The following is an 8190-nucleotide window of genomic DNA, read 5'->3' as shown; positions in this document are numbered from 1 at the left end:
TATCTGATGTACATTGTGCCTCCTTTTGCTCTCCCCTCGAAGTCCAAAAAGGGGCATTCCTTTCTCCTGCATTTCCTCTTCCTTTCCTTGACCTGGAAGGCCCACCTCCTCCTCGCCCAGTAATTGACTTCTTGTCATCTTTATTATCCAATTAATCAATTATTAGGGAAAAATTCCACTACATATGAGCATGTGCATACACTCATACAAATAGATACATAAAATATAATTAGAAAACTAAAGTTGTTACAATGCCAAATTTGATCAGAAGTAAACAAAAGAATTGACAGCTTCATTTTTCAAACATGTTTTTCATTGTTGGAATACAAACAGGTTATGCAGACAAGGTGCAGACATTCCTTCTATGTGGGCAGGGAGGGATGGGACTTTTCAAAGTAAATTCACATGGTTTTGACCAAAGTTATGGTGTCTCTCACTGTTTGCTACTGAGCACTGCAGCTTCATGATTTCATCATGGGCCTCTGAGTCCAGTATTAGATTCAGTTTCCTTAAACGTTGTCCACTGAGTACTTGGTAGTATGGATGCCTCTGGTATCAGGCAGTGGTATACACTGCTTATGAAGGCTCTTTGAAGCATCTTGGTTTGTGAATGCTGGCTATTCCATCCTCATGAACTCACACTTCCCAGATACTCTGAATGAGGATTCAACCATTCAAGTCCATCTGTAAGGGAAAAAAAAAGCTCCATTCTCAATATACGATGTAGCCAGGAAACAAGTTTCCTTCTTTGACAATCCAATGGGGTTAACCATCCAAAGGAATCCCTTCCTAGCACATGGCTTACAGTGTGTATGTAGAGAGAGGGGAACTAAATCCTCACTGCAATGCTATTTTTCACTTCTCAGAGAGGCAAAACCCACAAGTGGAGTCACACACTCTGCTGGTGGGTTGCTCTATAGCGCAAGCCTCGGAGAACTTGGAACTAGCTAGCAGAATTACATGCATTACCTTCTGGTTCAGCAGTCTCGGCACTAGGAATCCCTGCCAAAAATCACACTCTCAAAAATAAGAAAGACACACACACTAGGACTTCCCTGGTGTCCCGGGGAGTCTGAAAAGCCAGGAATAGCCCAGTGCAGCAGAGAGCTCACTCAATGAGCTAGGGCATATCACACACACGCACTGGAGTTCTGGGAACCAGGAGTGAGGTGCTCTGTGTGCCAACATAGAGCGAGAGTCATTTGAAGTGCAACCCAAATACAGAATGTGTTGTGCAGAATGGGCTATCCGTTCTTTAGAAAAAGGAAAAGTAAATGTATGCACACACATGTCTATTTGCTTCTGTAAAAAAAAAATGGGTACGTGAAAAATTACTGCAGGGAAAAAAATATCACAGAGTGAGCATGATAGAGATCACAGACAGACTCTCCTCATGTGACCTTGTTTAGCAGTGATTTTGTGTGTGTGTATGTGTGTAGATGCTATAAAACACAATTTCATAAAAATATTAAAAAACCAAAAGCACATATACATACACATATGCACAAATGAGTATATACACACAAAAGAAGCAAAAATATAGTCTTAATTTGACTTATAAATATCAATATGAACTAATACAGTATCATTTTAAATAATTTTTTTTTTAGTTTTCTTCACTAAGAAGATCTAAAAATAATGATCATGAGTTACCAACTCATGAAGAATATTCACAGGTCTTTAAATCTGTTCCACAATGCACGGAATGAAGGCTTCCCAGGAATAACTGATTTCTCTTCAGAGACAGGAGATGGACAAAGTGAGCCTGGACCATGTTCTCAGACAAGAAGTCAAGGGCACCATCAAAGGCTGTGTTTAAAGGACACAGGAGGGAATATGGAAAGCCCAAAAGGCTAAGAAGATACTATTTAAATATTAGTAAGGAAGACAAGGCAGAGGCAGCAGCAGCAAGGAACGTGGTTGGAGAGAAGGCTTCATGGTCAAGAGCACATGGAGCCCTCACAGAAGACCCAGGTTCAGTTCCCAGCACCTGCATCAGGTGTTTCACAATCATCTGTAACTCCAGTTCCAGGAGATCTGGCAATCCTTTTGGCCTCTGTTGGCAACTTTGTGCATATAGTATACATGCATGCATGCAGACACATGTATATGCATAAAATAAAAATAAAATTTTAAATAGAGATTTCAAAAATGCAGTGAATTAAAACAATTTATGTTGAAACTCTATGTGTTCATTAAAGAGCTTAGACATATTATGAAATGGCTAAGGCAGGTATGTTTCACTATTCTGAAAACTAACTAAGGGAAAGAGTCAAATACCATACTGGCTGGTTTTATGTGTCAACTTGACACAGGCTGGGGTTATCACAGAGAAAGGAGCTTTAGTTGGGGAAGTACCTCCATGAGATCCAGCTGTGGGGTATTTTCTTAATTAGTGATCAAGGGGGAAAGGCCCCTTGTGGGTGGGACCATCTCTGGGCTGGCAGTCTTGGGTTCTATAAGAGAGCAGGCTGAGCAAGCCAGGGGAAGCAAGCCAGTAAAGAACATCTCTCCATGGCCTCTGCATCAGCTCCTGCTTTCTGACCTGCTTGAGTTCCAGTCCTGACTTCCTTGGTGATGAACAGCAGTATGGAAGTGTAAGCTGAATAAACCCTTTCCTCCCCAGCTTGCTTCTTGGTCATGATGTTTGTGCAGGAATAGAAACCCTGACTAAGACAAATTGGTACCAGCATGGTGGGGTATTCCTGTGACAACCTGACCGTGTTTTGGGGAGGACTTTGGAAAGACTTTGGAACTTTGGGCTTGAAGATCCATTCATTGTTAAGAGCTCTGTCAGATGTTGTGTAGGAGCTTGGAAGATAATGTTGAGAACAGTGCAGAAGATGGAGGTCTGGTTTGTGAAATTTCAGAGGGAAAATTAAAGACTCTTTTCAGGACCATTGCTATTTCGATTGGGAAGATTTTGTGGTTCTGGTTAGCTGGGGCTGAAGAATCAGCTGTGATTAACAAGATACCAGAACTACTAAAGTGAAACTTTTGCATTACTCGGACTATTGATGCTGGTTAGCTGGAGCTAAGAAATTAGCAGTGATTAAGAAGAGACCAGCATCACTGAGGTGACATCTCCTGGGAAGTGTTTTCTGAGAGCACAGAGCTTGTGTTCCAGAGATAGTCAAGGTTGTACCTTGTGCTGTGGCTAGACTTGGTAATATGTAAGAGTTACCCAGGTAGTACTGGTTTTGAAGGCATGAAGGGGTCACACAGAGCAGCTGAGGCTCGGCACTGTGAGAGGCCATGGAAGGCCATTGGTGAAGGTGCAGCCTCAGTTGCAATTGATGGCCCAGGACTGAAGGGGTCATGCAAAGGAGTTGAGGCTTGGCACCATGAAGAGAGCCTATGAAAGGCTATTGGTGAAGTGTAGTTACAGTGGAAGACAGCAGCGTTTTGGAGATGCCAGTACCATGAGATGACCACCAAGAACAGCAGCAGCAGTGGAGTACAGGCAGCTGGAGTCTAGAAGACAAGGTGTGTGTTACAAAGGGCAGGGCTGGAGAAGTGACTGAAGCCCTTGGAGGAGCCCAGAAGATTGTGAGTTGGATCCCAGACATTGGACAGTTGGAGTTTAATTTTTGCTTTTGATTGTGACTGTGCCCTGATATTTTTATCTCTTGAAGGAAGAAAATATTTTAGTGGATTCCACAGTTAAGGGACTTTTAATTGTAAAAAGACTTTGGATTTTAAAAGATATTGGATATTTTAAAAGGATTGAACTTTTAATATGTAAAGGCTGTGGGACTTTTAAAGTTGTTTAGATCTTGGGGATGAATAAGAACTAAGGGTTGAGGCTTACTAGTGATGTGTTTGTATGTCAAGTTGACAAGGGGTCAATTGTACTGGCTGGTTTTATGTGTCAACTTGACACAGGCTGGAGTTATCACCGAGAAAGGAGCTTCAGTTGGGGAAGTACCTCCATGAGATCCAGCTGTAAGGCATTTTCTCAATTAGTGATCAAGGGGGAAAGGCCCCTTGTGGGTGGGACCATCTCTGGGCTGGCAGTCTTGGGTTCTATAAGAGAGCAGGCTGAGCAAGCCAGGGGAAGCAAGCCAGTAAAAAACATCTCTCCATGGCCTCTGCAATCAACTCCTGCTTTCTGACCTGCTTGAGTTCCAGTCCTGACTTCCTTGGTGAAGAACAGCAGTATGGAAGTGTAAGCTAAATAAACCCTTCCCTCCCCAACTGCTTCTTGGTCATGATGTTTGTGCAGGAATAGAAACCCTGACTAAGACAAATACTTACCCTGCCTTCTCTGTCTAAATGATACCTCAAGAAAACAAAAACTTCAGGAAAGGTTGTTCTTTATAGGAGAATGTCTATTAAGATTTACAGAAGGAACAAGCATTAACAAAAATAGAAGACCAAGAAATATGGTTGGTGACAGTGAGCAAAAGTCTCTTACAGAACCCTGGAAAAGTAAAGAGGACAGAAGACCCAGGGCTATTGTTTTTATTTGCTGTTTGTTAATTGAACAAAGTAATGACGTCCATTATTACAGTTCCATGCATGCATGCAATATACTTTCATCATATTCACTCCTATTGCCCTCATTGCTCCCCATCTTCTCCCCAATTTCTGTTTCTGTATCTTTTTGTTTTGTTTTGTTTTGTTTTTTTGTTTTTTGAGACAGGGTTTCTCTCTAGCCCTGGTTGTCCTGGAACTCACTTTGGACATATACAACAAAGCCTACTGAAAGGGGGTACCAACTGAATGCCAAGTATGACTCTATAGTCATACTTATAGTCATACTTGGGTCTAGATTGGACACATTGTTAACTACTGATAAGGAATTAGGAACATCTCAACAATGATTATCTGACAATGATACAAAGAGTTGTTAATATCTTTTTTTTTCCCCCAAGACAGAGTTTCTCTGTATAGCTTTGGCTGTCCTGGAAGACCAGGCTGGCCTCAAACCCAGAAATCCACCTGCTTCTGCCTCCCAAGTGCTGGGATTAAAGGCATGCGCCACCACCACCCGGTCGAGTTGTTAATATCTTATATATGATTAGCACACTGTGGTATTTTTAAATCACTTTGTTTTTGGAGATGCAAATGAAAATCTTATTTAGATGAATTATATGTGGGATTTTCTTTAAAATGATTTATTAGTGTCTGGAGAGAAGACTCAATAGTTAAGAGTTTGGATTGCCTCATTTCGAGTTCTTAGTGATCTTCTGCAACCTATGGCAACAGTGGGGACCACAGGCACAGCAGCCCCACCAGCTCAGCCAGGTCTACAGGACAGCTGTGGTCTAGAAGGTTGCTCCCTAGCCTTGATAGCATTTCCCACCTTTCACATGGATCCTAGCTGGGTTACCTTCCTGTTTCTTCCTATAGAAATGAAGTTCCACTGACATCACACAGTCTTGCTCTGAGCTGAATGTCAGCATTTGCCAAGCATGATGGTTAATTCAATAGCCAAGTTGACTTGATTAAAAATCATTTAGAGCATTAGTGAGACACACCTTTGGGAGTGTCTTTGAGGGTGTTTCTAAAGAGGTTTAACTAAGGCGGGGGGGGGGGGATCCAAATATAGGTGGCACCATCCCCTAGGCTGATGCCCTAGACTGAAGAAAGGGAGCTGAGTTCCAGCCCACACCTCTCTCTGCTCCTTGACTGCAGATGCAATCCAATGAGTAGTGTCAGACCCCTCTGCCACCTGTGCCCCTCCATGGTGGACTGTATCTCTGCAGACTATGAGCTGAAACACACTCTCCTTTCTTGGGTTGCCTTTGTCAGGTGTTTGGTCACAGCAATGAGAAAAGAAACTGATACACAACTGTGATGTGAACTGCTGGCCTTTGCTTCCTACATGGCAGCTTCCCTGGCTCTGTGCATTACATATATTATGCACTATATTTCTTTCTCCTTTTTAATGATTTATTCGTTTATTTATTTTATGTGAGTACACTGTCTCTGTCTTCAGACATACCAGAAGAGAGTTTTGGATCCCATTACAGATGAAGGTGAGCCACCATGTAGTTGTTGGGAATTGAACTCAGATCTCTGGAAGAGCGGTCGGTGCTCTTAACCACTGAGCCATCTCTCCAGGCCCCCAACTATTTATTTTTTACAGTCGTAATGCTGAACAAAAGTCGTCAAAGTAAGAAGAAAAATACTCAAACACTAAAAGTAGTCAAGCATTAGGCAGAGATGTTTGAGAGACAGGAGATAGTTGAAGGTTCGGTGCTGATGTAGCCAGTTGCTGATGTGGAGTTATTGGGCAGGTGTGGATAGCAACTTGGTTATTAGTGATGGCAAAAATTACAATGTTAATTAGGTAATGGGAAGAATCACAGGAAGTTCGCGTGTGGTGGCATCACTGCAGCCAACACAGTTGATTTTATCCTTTATAGCTTGATAATGAAGTAAATTGGGAACGAAAGAGACTGTCCAGTAAAGATTCCAGTCTTGAGTAGGAATGCTGTAGTTTGAGTATTTGTCCACTGTTGATTGGTTGTTTCTGGTTGTCTCCAGTAAAGCATGTCAAACTGTAGAAACTATATCTTAATGGGGTGCCATTTCTTTGGGGGGATCACCATGGCCTCTGAAGACACTACCTATCGAGCATAGTGATGCACACTTGCAATTCCAGCATTTAGACAGCAAAGGCAAGAGATTGCTGGATATTTAAAGCCAGTTTGTGAAGTCCAGGCCTCCTAGGGGTACCTGAGAAGACCTGTCTTAAAAGATCAGATATCATCAAATAATATAAAAGTGTGTTTTTCAAACACAGAGGCACAGTTCTTACCTGGGCAACTCACAGGAAAACTCCACTTGATGATACTTCAGAGAGATTAGTTCTCTTTAAGAAACCCTTTTAAAAGGAGTTTCACTCAGCTGCGTGTGGTGGCACACTCTTAATCTCAGAACAAGATGGAGATGAAGACAGGAGGATCCCTGAGTTTTAGGCCAGTCTGCTATACAGAGCTAGTTGCAGAACAGCTAGGACTACACAGAGAAACCCTGTCTCAAAAAAACAAAAACAAAACATTAAAACAAAAGGAGAAAGATTTGCATGATCAGAAGAGACCCACCGCCAAACACTGGGCAGAGCTCAGGGAATCCTGCAGAAGAGGGAGAGGATTGTAGGAGCTAGAAGGGTGGAGGATACCACAAGAGAACACATAGAATCAACTAAGCAGGGCTCATAGGAGCTCACAGAGACTAACTGACAACCAGGGAGCCTATGTGGATCTGACCTAAGTCTTCTGTGGATCGTGGTGTTTTTATGAGACCCCTTACAGTGGGAGTGGGGCTGTCTCTGAATCTTTTGCTTCCTCTTGGGGCCTGTTTCCTCCTACTGGGTTACCTTGTCCAGCCTTGATATGAGTGGATATGCCTAGTTTTATTTTACCTTGATATGTCCTGTGTGGTTGCTAACCCTGGGTGGTCTGTTCCTTTTTAAAGGGAAACAGGAAGAATGGGTCTGGGGGAGAGGGAGGTGGGAAGGAGGGGGAAACTGCAGTCAGTATGTAATATATGAGAGATTAACAACAACAGAAACAATAACAATAAAAGTTTTGCTTAAGGAGCTAAAATTTCCCTGAAAAAAATGACAGAATATTCCTGGCATATGTTTGACATTCTAGCACATATTAATCCTGGTAACTAATGGTTAACATACACAATCTCACACACAGGAAGTGCTGTGTGAGGCATGTTTTATGATTTTCAATTAATATTCAGAAATACGACTGGTGGGGGAATTAAACTATTTGGGCAGAAGCAATGGTGGGGGTCCTTGAAAAGTGCAGTTAAAAAAAAAAATCCTGAGATAGTTGAACCGGGAATCATGACATTACCCTCCAGCCTGACATTTGAGGAATCTCATGTGTAGTCGAACATTCCAGAAGTGCATCTCTCATTAGATTAAAAGTCCAGAGTCAGCGCAAAAAGATGGCATGAACTGGTGCAAGGAACAGGTCATAGTGGGTGGGTGGGGGATAACCTTTGACATCAAGGTAAATTCTCCCCAGCAAGGTCTTGGGTCTTTGTGAGGTAGGAAGGGGTAGGAGGATAGGGACCTACTAGGATGCTGCGCTCCATCTTTCTGTTGTTCTCTCTCCGCTGATTATGTTGCGGGAGGCTGGAGTTTTCTGCCCTCTCATAGCCTTTCTTCCCTCTTCTATATCAGTAGGAAAGGGGTCTTGGAAGACAACAAGCTAGGTA

General features: G+C 42.5%; 1 long non-coding RNA gene across 1 annotated transcript in view; it reads right to left on the bottom strand.

Annotated features, from left to right (window-relative positions):
* Nucleotides 1–297: 297 nt before the first annotated feature.
* Nucleotides 298–8190, bottom strand: part of Gm41926 — a 13651-nt gene continuing 5758 nt past the window's right edge. Inside the window, exons 2-4 of the long non-coding RNA XR_878429.1 lie at nt 7824–8190; nt 6770–6984; nt 298–684 (exon numbers count right to left, since the gene is read on the bottom strand). The exon at nt 7824–8190 is cut by the window's right edge and continues 662 nt beyond it. This is a non-coding gene — a long non-coding RNA (predicted gene, 41926). The remainder of the gene's footprint in view (nt 685–6769; nt 6985–7823) is intronic.

The sequence above is a fragment of the Mus musculus genome, chromosome 1 (genome assembly GCF_000001635.26).
Source record: "Mus musculus strain C57BL/6J chromosome 1, GRCm38.p6 C57BL/6J".
Classification (NCBI taxonomy): domain Eukaryota; kingdom Metazoa; phylum Chordata; class Mammalia; order Rodentia; family Muridae; genus Mus; species Mus musculus.
This window is presented reverse-complemented; position numbering and strand designations above follow the sequence as displayed.